Source organism: Acomys minous (genome assembly GCF_964271855.1).
Source record: "Acomys minous genome assembly, chromosome: 1".
Taxonomy (NCBI): Eukaryota; Metazoa; Chordata; class Mammalia; order Rodentia; family Muridae; genus Acomys; species Acomys minous.
The window spans coordinates 143,409,519-143,423,472 of NC_140483.1; the positions used below are offsets into that span (position 1 = coordinate 143,409,519).

The 13,954-nt window shown below is 43.3% G+C and overlaps 1 long non-coding RNA gene across 1 annotated transcript in view; it reads right to left on the minus strand.

The window, feature by feature from the left end:
- Positions 1-13,954, minus strand: part of LOC311593127 — a 95,060-nt gene that overhangs the window by 3,871 nt on the left and 77,235 nt on the right. The window contains exon 2 of the long non-coding RNA XR_014777602.1: positions 551-699. This is a non-coding gene — a long non-coding RNA (uncharacterized lncRNA). The remainder of the gene's footprint in view (positions 1-550; positions 700-13,954) is intronic.

Below are 13,954 nucleotides of genomic sequence, written 5' to 3' on the forward strand. Positions count from 1 at the left end.
GATGCGCAAGCCCCACGCAAGTGGACATCTGGAATCACTGAAAGCGGGCACTCCCGTAACCCGGCTGTTCCGCACGTGGGAAAGTCTGACTCAGCGGATCCACTCCTCCGAGGGGAAAACATATTGACTGAGTCAGGTCCTCACACGCTTCTCTCCCCCCCCCCCCGCACCCCCCCATCTCCTGGGGACGCATTTTGTTATCGCTTTCCCTGCTTGAACCCCATCTTGTAGGCAAGCCTTTGTTAGACTTTCTAGCCTGGTCTCTAGTGTGTGGCAGAAAAATAAAGGGAAGCTGGAGTGGCTGTCTGGGCCAGTGTGACTCTTTTTACAGCAATGTCAACAGGCAGTGAAAGGCAGCCAAGGAGGAGGTGGATAGCAGAGTCCCAAGTCCCTCCTCAGCAAGCTGTAGCATCCTGGAGGGCTGCTGTTTGTACTCCGGAAGGGAGGCTGCTCCGGCTGCCCTGGTGACGCTCTGCCTCCATTCTCACTTCACGTGAATCCTTGCTACTCACTAAGCAATCAAGAGAGCTAATGGAACGGACTGACAAACCTTGGGACCTCACTGTGACCCGGAAGAGGCGGGATGGTATTTGACAGACATTTGGAGTCTGGTTTTGTTCTTTCAGGATATTTTCTCCCCAGAGAAAAATTCAAATCTTCTCCACACCTGAAGGCACTCTGCTTTGCCGCCATCGTATCCTAGAAAAACAGAGTCTCCTTGGCAACTTGTTCCTGGGTTAAGAAGAGAGGAAAGCCAGGGGCAGATGCCTCCAGCAGCCAGGGATGAGGACAAAGGGTCTCCACGCCGACTTCTTCCTCCCCCAGAACCCGCTGCTCTGGCCCGTCAACCCATCCATAACAGTGGATTTATTTAGCTGCGATGTTATCATCTCCATTAAGCCACAGAGAAGAGACGATTCTCTGACTTTATTTATAACCTGGAGGGATTATTTTTGAGTTAAGGCTTTAAGAATTCAGATCTATCAGGAAAGAACAGCTTGTGTAACGAACTTCCTGTTTTCATCATATTTGGACACCAAGCCTCCTTGTTGCCTGTTATTATTACACAGTTAATATGAACTGCCTGGCGTTTATTTTTAGCAGGGCTGACTCTATTGTAAGGACCGCATAACTGCTTTCAAAATGAGAAAATGTAATTACGGGATACACTAAGTTGGGGATATTCTTAGGTCCTTTCATGAGGCAGTGGCTGAAAAAAAATGAAAATAGACCATTTTCAATGGCTAAAGAAAACAGATTTATCTGATCTAAAATAGCCCATTGAGCCTTTTACAAACTACACACTTCACAGAATCAAGTCTCACTTGAGTTGAAGTGACCTAAACATAAATTCATCTCCAAGCCCAGGGTAGCAGGAGAGTAAGAGGAAAATCGGCAGAGAATGGAGGCAAGAAAGGGTAGGAGCATCATTTACAAGTCAGAAAATTAGTAAGATGGTCCTAAAAGTCCCAAAACATCTACAAAGGAGTTGAGACCTGGAGAAAATAAATCTCTACGGTGCGTGTCATCTGCCATGTGTGCACAGTGGGCAAGTCTGCAGTTCCATGGGCACAGACGGAGTTCATGGCCAGTGTGTTGCACAGGATTGCCTCTTTACACTTACTGTGCCCTGGGTTCAATCTTTCCCAAAGGTCACTGTCGATACCCGCCTCATCCACCACTCAATTATTCATTCACCCACTCTGCAACAACGTAACATAACTCTCTTGTGTATCCAAGTACACCAACCTCTGCGAACTTTCCAGACATATTGGTAGAACTAAGTTTGGCACAAACAGGGACAGCTAGCCCAGGTGGGGTGGGGAAAGCCTCTTGGAGAAGATGATGCTTGAGGCAGAATATGAACTTCAAGTTGGACTTATCCTGGAAACACACACACACACACACACACACACACACACACACACACACACACACACTAAGCCAAAGGAGAACCTTGGCAGAGCCCCAGTCATGAAAAAGTCTGTGGCAATAACAAGTGCAAACTGTATGAGAATAAATAGGATGAAAGCTATAAGTGTCAGAAGAGGGTCCACAGAGAACAAAGAAAACACATTTCTATAAAGCTGTGAGAGATGATTTAAATATTCCTGTGGCTGCATTGCTGTGTCAATGGCCAGACAAAACATAACACACACACACACACACACACACACACACACACACACACACACACACAAATCAACTATTGTTCAGTCTTTAAAAAAGAAGGAAATTATAGCCCATTCTCCAACATAGACCAACTTTGAACACATTGTGTTATTGAAATAGGCCAGTCATGAGAAGGCAAGTATTGTATGAGTTGACTTATGTGTAAGAATTTAAGTTCATACAGATAGAGTCAAATTGTAATTTCCAGAGTCTGGGGAATTATTGTCAAATGTGTTCATAGTTTGAGACAGTGGCGATGGCTGGTCGACAGTATGGATAGACTCAATGCCACTGAATTGTGCCCTGAAAATGATCAAGATAAATTTTATGGAGTTCATGTTTTATCACAAGTTTTAAATTTTATATGAAAAGAAATATTCCTGCAGCTGCTGAATTGATATATCTATCTAAAGATGGGGAGGGAGGGAGGGTGGGAAAGCACAAATCAGGGGACCAATTCATTAGTAGTTCTTGAAATAATAGAAGGGGGGCAGAAACTAAACTTACTCTTTATGAATGAGGACATGGGATTAAAGGCAAGAATCCTTTTAGAAGTATCACTGTGAGAAAGAAAAAGGATGAAGTCCAGATTTCTGGCCCAGAAACTAGATGGATGGTGGTTGAATCCAGTCACTAGGAACAGTAAATGATTGGGTCGGGGGGGGGGGGGGGGGGAACTAATTTAGAAAGTGTATAATGTTGGGTCATTCAAATAAAGAACTTCGTCTGCAACATAAATACTATAAATTGGTCACAGTTAAAACTAGAACTAGAGTTCGAATTTGTGTTGTGATCATGCAGAGGGAAGCAAGTAAGACCATAGATTGAGCAGGTGACCCAGCTGGGTCCTGAGGATACATGCCACATATTGTGAGTAGTATTTTAGGTACTTTGCCCTTTTTTTTTTTTACTTTTATTTTTTATTAATTCATTCATATTACATCTCAATTGTTATCCCATCCCTTGTATCCTCCCATTCCTCCCTCCCATTTTCCCCTTACTCCCCTCCCCTATGACTGTGACTGAGGGGGACCTCCTCCCCTGTATATGCTCATAGGGTATCACGTCTCTTCTTGGTAACCTGCTATCCTTCCTCTGAGTGCCACCAGGTCTCCCCCTTTTGAGTAAGTGTTTTCGTGTGGCTGCATCACATCCTGCACCATCCCTGAGTCAGCTTCCACTCCTCTCAACAGGACCCTTCCACATCACTCGTATGAACCCACTCCCCACTTTCCTAACACACTCTGCTGCCCCATAACTCCTCTGAAACTCAAAAGCCCATCTTGGCTGTCTTATCCTACTTGGCCTGGAAATTTTCAACTCATTCTTCCAGATTCACTCCTCTTAAGTGTGCTGACTTCCTTTTGCCTATGTCAGAAACCGGAAAGGCATAAGCTCTGCCTTTAGAAAGTCTATGTCAGGAGGACAGACCATAAATCATAGCAAAAAAAGGTACTGCTATAAACATGGAGAATGGGAAAACAGCAGAGGAAATTAAGCCCACACTGGGGGGAGGGGGTAAGAAGGAAACATACAAACATACACACATATACAGAAACAAACACACACAGACACACAAACACACATACAGACAGAGACAGAAAAACACACACACACAGACAGACACAAGCATACATATACACACGCAAATATACACACAGACATACAGAGAAACCCATAAACATACACACACATATACACACAAACACACACACATGGCACCTGCCTAAGGAAGCCCTCACAGCTTTCTCAGAAACTGCCTTTCATTTCCTGTTGAAGTCACTGAACTTCGTTTTTAAAGCACAGAGTACGATATTGTTAGGCTAGTTCTTCTGTTCAGTCAGGAGTCTCTGAAGCTCTCACAGTGCTAGGTCCAAAGCATGATTCATTAGATGTTTGTTGGGTGGGGTGGGGGGATAAGATGTATTATTAAGCCTCTAACGTACTGTAAGAAGGAACTCATGGAACTGTTGTGACTAGCTGTCTGTGAGATTGAGATATAGATAGATAGATAGATAGATAGATAGATAGATATAGATAGATGTGATTCTCTTATTATTGGAAGTACTCACCAGTATGAACTTTCTAATACTCTAATATCACAACACTTGATGGGCATATGCTTTATACCTGTTGGATGGGCATTATACACAAGTAGCCTCACGATGGAGAAAGGTGTGATGTAGGATCATCTTCTTCTCATTTAACAGTGGTCCTCCCTCCCATCCCCTAAGGACATCAAGATTGAAACTAGCGCTGTAAATTCAACCACTCTAAGGGCTAAGCTGAGTGTGAGTTTCTGATCTTAGTGGTGTTTGTGGTTTGGAAAGATGGATGCCTTAGGAGCCAACTTACCCAAGCAGCAATTCTTCTCTAAGTACTCGCTCTACACAATGTCTACAGCCTCTGTCACATCCTTCCAGGAATACAGAAGATAGTGCCTCCCAGCCCTCAAATGTGTTATGGTCTCATTTAGGAGGACGTTATGGGCTGGTGAAATGTGAAAACAGAGTACAGGAAAGGATATTCACAGTGGCCCATGGTACATGGAATAGAGAGAAAGGGAAAAGAATGTGCCTTGTAGGCCACCTCACTATTCTGCTCCTACCTTACCTGTCCCCTGGCTTTCCTCAAATGCATCAAGCACACACCTGCCTTACGAAATTTGCACAAACTGTTCCCGGCATGGAAGCTCTTCCTGGAGACATTCACGGATCTCTCTCCTTCCGATCTCTGCTCAGATGCCACCTGATCACGCTGTTTAAAAATAGCAAATTCCACCTCCACACCATTCACTCTCTCCCTTACCTACTTGACTTTTCTCTGTAGCAATGAACACCAACTGTCATTCCATATAATTCTTAATTTGTTTTTATTATTGACTGTCTTCTCTCACTAAAATACACATTCCATGAGGGCAAGTGGCGAGGGTCGGTCTGTTCTGTTTGGTGTGCTCAAGGCACCTAAAATGATCTCTAGATGACGTTAGGCCTTCGTGTTGAATGAATGGAAGAGCGAGTGAATGGGTTCTGCTCCTCGTTGTCTACAGTGGCGAGACACAGGGCTGAGTCTCCACAGAGTCTCACAGTTTCCCTTCACGATACTTACCTGCATCATTCACTAATTTCTTCCTGGGATTTGGGTGAAGATGTTGACTTAATTCAGTTATGAACCTTATGTCATGATTTCCTTAAATAGTAATGCTCTAGATGCTATAATAAAACGAATCTCTTCCAGACCTAAAAATCCACGAAGAACATCCTTATCTAATTTTAAATTTTAATGAATAGTTATAACGATGAGTAATTAATTTTGGTATTTATAGAAAATGAAACGAATTTTTTTTTCCTTTATAAAAATCTAGCACTTTAGGAACAACAAATTCTTGGAGAAAAAATTCTAATGAGATCATTAGAGTCGAAAACATATCTCCTGGGCCATAGTGTGCACAGCAATTGAACAGGCATCAGGGGGCTCCTCTACCCTAACATTGCCGCTGAACACATCCATTTCTCTCATATGTCAGAACCTGTCCTCAGACGAGAAAGCCAGTTAAGAATGAGTCTCGAAGTAGCTGAAGTATAAAGAGAAACACAATTTAGCAAGCTAATATCCTTAATCCCAGAAGAAACTTGTCATCATCTCTTTTAAAGACAGAGGCTCGCTATGTAGCCCTGACTGAGCTGGGATTCACTATGTAGATCAGGCTGGCCTCGAACTTACAGACATCCATCTATCTCTGCATCCGCAGTACACCACCACACCCAGCCCTCATATTATTCTTTAAAGGATAGATGTTCATGTGACACAGTATGTAACATCTGTGGCAATGATATTTGAAGAAAACAAAAGGAAAAGAAAAAAGGGAGCGACATTATTCCAAGGGGTAATCCCTACACTGATTCTCAAAGAGGCTCAGAGATGATACTACATAATACCAACGTTTAGCTCCGTGAAAGCATTCTGTCAGGGGCAGAGACAATCCTGTGTCTTACTTCCCGATGCTACACCAAATTACTAAGGTGGAGGTTGGCACGCAGAAACAGAATCAAGATTGCCTATTAAATCATTTCCTGCAGCATCTCGCATCTCAGGTGAGCCTTTGGAGGACACCCAGTCACAAGTCACTTCAGGATGGGACTCGGTGACAAGGGCCTGAAGTGCCAGTCGTCTGTGCTGTTGATTACGCACAGGCTGGAAACAGCAGATGTGCAGGAAGAGAGGCTGGCACGCCACTGCCAAGTCTCTGTGAGCCTGACTTGTGCTCTTGTCACCATATTTCTGCACAAAGGTAAGCTGCAGGGGTTCTCGTGTGCAGTGCCAACATCCCCCTCAAGATGGATTCCAGCGCACCCACACACTTTGACAAACATTCTTCAAAGGACCTGGGGTGTTTGTTTTTTCAGTCTATTGCAGGATTGATGATTTCATCTTCTGCTTCTCTTAGGTAGAGTGTGACCAATCAGCCATATAAAAACTTTCTAATTAAGACAAGAAAATCACCCAAACCCCTCATTATGGCCTTAGTTGAATTCACTCCTGTTATGCCTGTCAGAATGAGTTATCTGTGGTGAAGAAAAAAACAAATTTTCATATATACTGGAAGAAGCTGACTTCATGGCCAAGGTCATTTGATATCATCAACTTAAATGCTGGAGAGTGTCTGCCCGAGGCAGCAGTTTCAGCTCTAACAGCTGATGCAAAGCTGTTCTTTCTAACAATAGTTAGTCAGCAGGTCCTGCTGCCTCTGTTACAGTATTGTTTATTACAAACATTACAAAAACATTAACAAAACCCAAAATTTAAAAAAAGGGAAAAATTCACCCAAAATTCTGCCATCCTATAAACCAAACTGTTGACAGTTTTTCCCTGTTCCCTCGCAGTCCCGTCCATATGCAGACAGAATTTTTAGCTGTGATCTTAACACAGATGCAATTTGGTGTTCAGGTTTGCTTCAATTAGAGGTCTTAAAGCATTTTTACAGTGTGTGCTGCCACCTTTGATTCTGTGGCTGTGACTCCTATGAGCCTGAAGGGGTGGTGATGGGTTTAAAAGAAGCATCCACAGAACAAGGGGAGGGGGGTCTATTTTTAAATTCCTGGTTGAAAGAATGAAGTCTCTAGAATTAAATTTTAATGGAAAGGATTTCTTTCACTCTCCGTTCTCCTACCTGGAAAGCTTTATATTTTTTTTCTTTTCCCCACCATCAAGCATGGTTTTGTTACCTTAATAAAGTACTCTTGCTGGTGTTTTCTCTTCAAGTGCTTCTTTTTCAAATCCTTTTCAGTATCTAGGACATTGACAAACAGCAACGTCTTTCCTTGCATCTGCTCTAAAGGACCTGTGTAACTTGGGATGCTAACGCGGGTAGGTACTAAGGCTACATCCTTGTGAACTGAGGTCGTGTGTTGAGCTGTCCACACGTTGAGTACCCAAATGCAACGTAATTGGCAGCGCAGCAGACTCAAGGCCCAGAAGGCTCAACAACCACAGATCTCACAATTCACCTGCCACAGGCTTCCATCGTTCAAGGGGCAGACCCAACTGGGGCAGAAAGGATGAAGAAAAGACAGACAGACACACGGACAGGACAAAATTCTGAGGTAGGGAAGATGGGGACCTTAGATGAAGAAACCACAGAAGCTCAGCATGTTCGTCATATAGAGTCCAGCCAAGATGCAGTGCCACTGAGCGTGGCTGGACAAGGAGGAGGGGCAGTAAACAAGAAGGCCAGGCTATGCTATGCTATATACCTGGGTCAAGGAGACAGACCTAGACAACCTCAGAGAAGCTTCTGTGGGCCAGCAATAGTCAGGCCATAAATATAAACGTGTGGTTCTGGAGGACATTTTCTGCACACATGATCTATGTGCACACTCGGGCCAGAAGGAAAGTCCCTACAATTTCCCTCTGGTTGGCAAACAAGAGGCTTTGCCAGTTCCCCACAGGCTTGGTTGGAATCCTTGACTTGACCATGGTCATGCCAACAACACGCGTTCACTGGGGACTTCGCTCGCTGATAGCTTCCCGTGGTCCTTGCACTCACCCTTGGCCTTGTCCAGCAGCATCTCAGACTCACCCATGGACTGATACCATAAGTCACAACATGTCAGAAGTCTCTCCTTCTTGATAATAACTGATTATTGTGAGCCGTGCCTCTTAAAGTGAAGGAAGAAAAAGGAACTGGAGGGGTGAAGAAGAGATGGTTGAATGAGAGAAGGGTGTGGCTGCTATGAGCAGGGTTGACATCTCTTTGAGCTAGGAAGACATGAAGTGCTAATCACCTCCTTGGGTAATCCTGACACGAAACTCCAAGTCAAGAATGCCTCCATGCTTTGATGCACTAGCCTAACCTCAGTCTTCTAGAGGCGACCCTAGAGGCGGCACAAGGGGCTCCAAAGGGACATGGTGTTGGGTTAGTATCAATTTAGTTTCGATCTCAACACTCTGACTCTGGGACACTTTATCACTTCTAATGCTATATTCTGAAGTGTTTGTTTTTCTTTTCGTTTTTTCAAATGTGAGATTCATTCACTAATCAGGTATTTGAAGATTAGGTTATATCCTTATAGCTGGTCCTTGCTGAGAAGCAGCCCTCCTCCCTTCACACTTCGTCCCAGTCAGTGGCTTTAGAACTTGGCCAACAGTGTGTGCATAAAGTTAGAGCTCACCATCCACCCATGCCTGCCCTCTCTTTAAGTTCTGGGGAGCTCTGTTCCCTTCCCCCAAGGACATGACCAGAAGTGAGACTTCAGGAAAGGCTTTCAGATCGGATCCAACTCAAATCATCCGAGTCCTGTGTTTTTATTTTGCTTTGAGTTCCCAAAACTGGAAGAAAAGAGTAGCACAAAAAGTCAGCAGGGACAGGCCAGGGGTGTCGCTAACACACAGGACAGTACCCCAGGACCAGAGAGTTAGCCGACTCACAATGCCAATGGTGCCAAGACTTAGAACCCTGCTGCAAAGTGAAGGGTGAACCAGTGAGCAGCAGGTAGGAGACAAACCTGACTAAAACTGCATCATCGCAAGTTTTAGATTTTATGCCAAGGACCTTGGGCTTTTTGCTGTAAGTGGGGAGTCATTGAAATCATGATTAAAACTTAGATTCCTCAGACACACTGAAAACTAAATCAGAGGACGCCATGACTGGATGCAGAAAAATCCCTTAGCATCCTGCTAAAAATGACCATAGACAAATGACAAGCCTAAGCTAAAGGGGTCCCCAGAAGGGGCGCAAGGAGAAAAAGAGTGCTGGAAAATGATTGGCTGAATGAGAGCGGGGGCGGGGCATGGAGGATAACTCCCAGGTGCCTCAAAATTATTGGGTAGATTTTGTTTAGAGACACGAAATACAGAAAAGGGGAGAGTTGGAGTGTGAAAACAATGCATTTAGACAGAAGTTTTACAATGGCTTTGGGGACTCTTTGGAGGAGGTAACTACAAGACGGAACCCACTCCGTCAACAGGTAGTGTACTGGCAAGGCTCAGTGGTTAATGATTTGCACCTAATGGTGGTTAGCTCCACATGCAAGCAAACTCTTAGAGACTTCGCTTTTCAGTTAAAGAAGAAATTTGATGTTTCTTTTTAGGAGGTCTCGAAGAGCCTTAATGGTTCTGTAATTTCATAAGATGGAGGGTTTCCCTTTGTGAATCTGGAGTCAACTACACTTAGAGTTCCTCTCAAGGGAACCACACCTGTGGAGTTCATTAAGGTAAATAGGTTGGCAAAGGCCTCAGCCAACTACTCAAGCAAAGCTAAAATAATTTTGGCAGCAGAGCTTTCCTTCTGGACCACCTTACAGCCTCCAAAGATGGGATAGTTTTAGGGTGAATGAAAATGTTGGATTGCAGCACTGAAGGAGGCTGAAAACAAGAAAATGTAGAGAAGTAGGACAGGAATTTGGATAGTGTGTTTTGTAATCAGTTCACACGTGATTCTGAAAGTCTTTGGACTCAGATGACACCAAGGAAGAACATTCTCCAAATCTGTATTATCAGTGCCCCCACAGTTGAGCTGAAAACAAATAAAAAAATATTTTATATAATTTAATTTGGGGAAAGGATGAGTTGTTTTTGAAACAGTTTTAACTTAATAAGCCCTTGGATGTCTTGGTCTCTAATATATCTGAGATAACATCTTGATAATATGGCCTAGAATTTATTTATTTATTTTTGTTGCTTTCTGATCTCTTTTATGAAGCAAGAGATAAAAGGTTGTTCTTGGATAGTCCCGAGACATGGCAGTATAACCACCATTTGTTAGTACTGTAAACAGTTATTAGTGAAACCTTCAGAATAAAATATGTTCCATAAATTTTTGTAGGCAATAAACTTGTTCCCGTCAGTTTAACCTTATCCCTACAGTCTCACAGACTTGATTACATATAGGGGCAGATGTGGGTGAGAGTGCAGTTTGCTATTTGAGCCCTTGCCTGGCACGTGTGGGGCTCTTTAGTTCAATCCCTAATGCAACACCACATACACCAAAAAAAAAAAAAAAAAAAGCTACACAGGGGACAGACGCAAGGACAATCTTGAAAGTTCAGATCAAGTTTAAGGGGAAATAATATGCTTTCAACCAGTTGTTTTATATTCAACACAAAGATGAAGATAAGTTCCAAAGAGCGAGTCCTCTCTAGTCATCAGAACGCTGCCGCTGGTTGGAGATGTAAGAGGAGCTCACGGATTGCCCCACAGCTTGCCACATGCCTTTATTGGGCTGTAATTACAAGTGAGTTTGACCAGATAGTTTCCTCTTCCATTCAGACGGCTGTTCCCCGGAGAAGCACCTTAAAAGGAAGACTCTAACTAGTGCAGTGTCCTAATGGATGCTGCCCTGGTGGGAGCCACTGCTAATCCTGGCACTGGAGTTCCCTGAACTTATGTCAGCTAATGACTAACTAGAAAACACAGAGTTCAGAAGGCTGCCAAAATAAAGAATTATCTGAGGCCTCAGTACACCCTCAGGGAAAAGTCGTATATGAGAAAGCCCAGATGGGCCTCACCGGGAGCTGCGGTTACTCTTTACCCTCTGCGAACTCTACAGAGAGGATTTCTATTCACTCAGCAAGTGCCACCCCTGCTTTCACAGCAATGTGTCTCCATCAATCTACACAGCAGTCAAATGACCTAGTCTCTGTGGCCTCCTATTGAGAAACTGGAGAGCAAAGGCTAAATTCCAAAATCATCTTTCTTGTAATTGCACAGAAAGGGTTAACCCTGGTCTTTTGAAATGAACCTAACCTTTTATCATTATGCTATCCCACATCCCATAATGCCAAGTTCAGGAAACCGAACCCAATAGGGACAACTCATTATTTTTCTTCTTGATTTAGTTCCTTTCAAAAAAATCACAACAAAACAAACAAACAAAAACTGTGGGCTTCTTTTCTCTCATCAAATCCCACCGGTCCCGCCCTCCGAACCCTTGCTGGTGTGACCCGTGGCATCGTTTGTGCTGCTTGAAATCTTGTTAGTAAGGACAACATCTCTGGTCCATCCAGACTGATCAAAGAGAAATCTGCATTCTGGTTGCCTGGGTGACTCATGCACACCGGGGTTTGCGAACTACATCTCCCCATCCCTCCTACCACTGTTGCTCATCACTATCCACCTCTCAAGGCTCTCACCAGCAGTGTTTGCTGAGCTCCTAATTAGTCTTACTGACTTTCTGTCTCTCTGCAGTCCTTCACCATCCAGCCCCTATTTGGAAACCACCAACAGATTAGAGCCACTCTCTACCACACTTGTCCCACCTCCCACCTCCCAGCCAACCCATCACCTTCCCCTCAAAATTACCACTAGAGCCTCTGTACCTGCTAAAACATGGCAGTAGGCGTTGGAAGGATGGCTCAGTCTGTACAGTTTTTGCCTTGCAACTATGAGAAGCTGAGTTTGGTCCTCAACATCCACATGATAAAGTCAAGCATGTGCTTATAATCAGTCCCCTCAGCTTCTGGGGTGCTGAAGCAGAAGGTTCCTAGGACTTGTTGGCTGGACAATCTAGCCAGTCGCCTAGCTCCTGGTTCAGTGAGCAATTGAGGAAGACACCAGATGCTGACCTCTGGCCTTCATGAACATATGCACATGAACCTACACACACACACACACACACACACACACACACACACACACACACACACACGTACGTCAAAATATTTTTAATTAAAAATGCTATTTTTTTAATTATTTATATTTTACTTTACTTGTTTATGTACCTTAGTGTATGTTTATGTACATGTGTGCAGGTGCTCTCAGAGGCAGAAGACAGCACAGTATCCCCTGTAAGTAGAGTTACAGGCAGTCATGAACCTCTTGATGTGGATGCTTGGAACCAAATCCTGTGTATCTGCAAGAGCAGCAAGCTTTGCTCATCACCAGCCATCAGTAGTGATGATGAAAAGCACAGACTTCAAACCACATATTCTAAAGCACTCTGTATGAACTGGCTTGTTTCTTCTACACATGAATTCTATAAAATTGCTGTCATGATTGTCCCTGTCTTAGAGAACAAATAACCAAGGTTGAGCAAGTTTTGAAAACTTTCCCAACCAATTGGTAAATGATAGAAGTAGAAGTGAAGTCTACAGCACACTGCTTGTGTGCAAAATCTTCTCCACATATGTGCAAGAGGAAGAAGCTTCAGACACCCAGGTGCTGGGCAGAGAATTTGCATTAGATTAATCCCTTTTAAGCACAAACAATCCAGAAGCAAGGTTCTGCTGTTAGTATCCACGCTTTACAGAGGAAATAGGAATTAGAGAAAATTGAACGAAAATTCAATTAATTCTTAAACTAAATGTACTTGCTACCACATAGTAATATTTTTCTTCTCTACATTTTCATGTGTCCTAATTTTATTATCTTTTGAGGAAAATACAGAACCTTCCCCTTCCTGAAATTCCTAAGTATCTTCCTCTCCACTCAAACCTTGCCAGTTTTTGCCTTCACTTTTTTTTTCTCTGGGCTCCATCTCCAGTCTCCTTGCATGTGTGTATGTGTGTGCCAAAAAACCAGAACACACTTCCTTCCAGAAACAGGTTATTGTTTTTGAATCTTTAGAAGACTGATCTAAAGAGACAGGTGAAATTAAAGGCATGACAGTAAGAAATTTTAATGTGAATATTCATGAGCAGAAAAGAAAGGCAAGTGTGATCATTAAGAATTGAAACAAGAGCTATTGTCCGGGTAAGAGTCTTAGAAACAGACAAAAATTAACATTTACTATTTTATTACTTCTCCTAAAATCAAACACAATCTTGTTAGGAGTTGATTTTCATGCAGGAAGTCCTCTGAATTTCCTACTAGCTCAGTGGTGACTTTCTGCCATGTTTCTTACCTCCATCATTTTCTCTATTTTATATTCCTTGATAGCCATTACCTGGTATAAGCAGTCCCTCTGGATGGCTCCCATCTGTAATAGATCCAAAATAACCTCAGTGTAACTCCAACTTTTCTTGCTCCCTTCCCTATGGCATCTCAACAAATGTCCCACTTTAAATTTAAATGAAATGTCGAGGGAGGAAAAGTGACAAGCCAGGGGTGGTGGCGCACGCCTTTAATTCCAGCACTCAGGGAGTCAGAGGCAGGCGGATCACTGTGAGTTCAAGGCCAGCCTGGTCTACAAAGTGAGTCCAGGACAGCCAAAGCTACACAGAGAGACCCTGTCTCAAACAACAAACAAATAAACAAACAAGAAGTGGCATACTTCCATTAACTATTTTAAGGCCTCTGGAAACACTAGTAAACCATGGACAAGTAAGTTCTGAGCACCTTCCTCAAA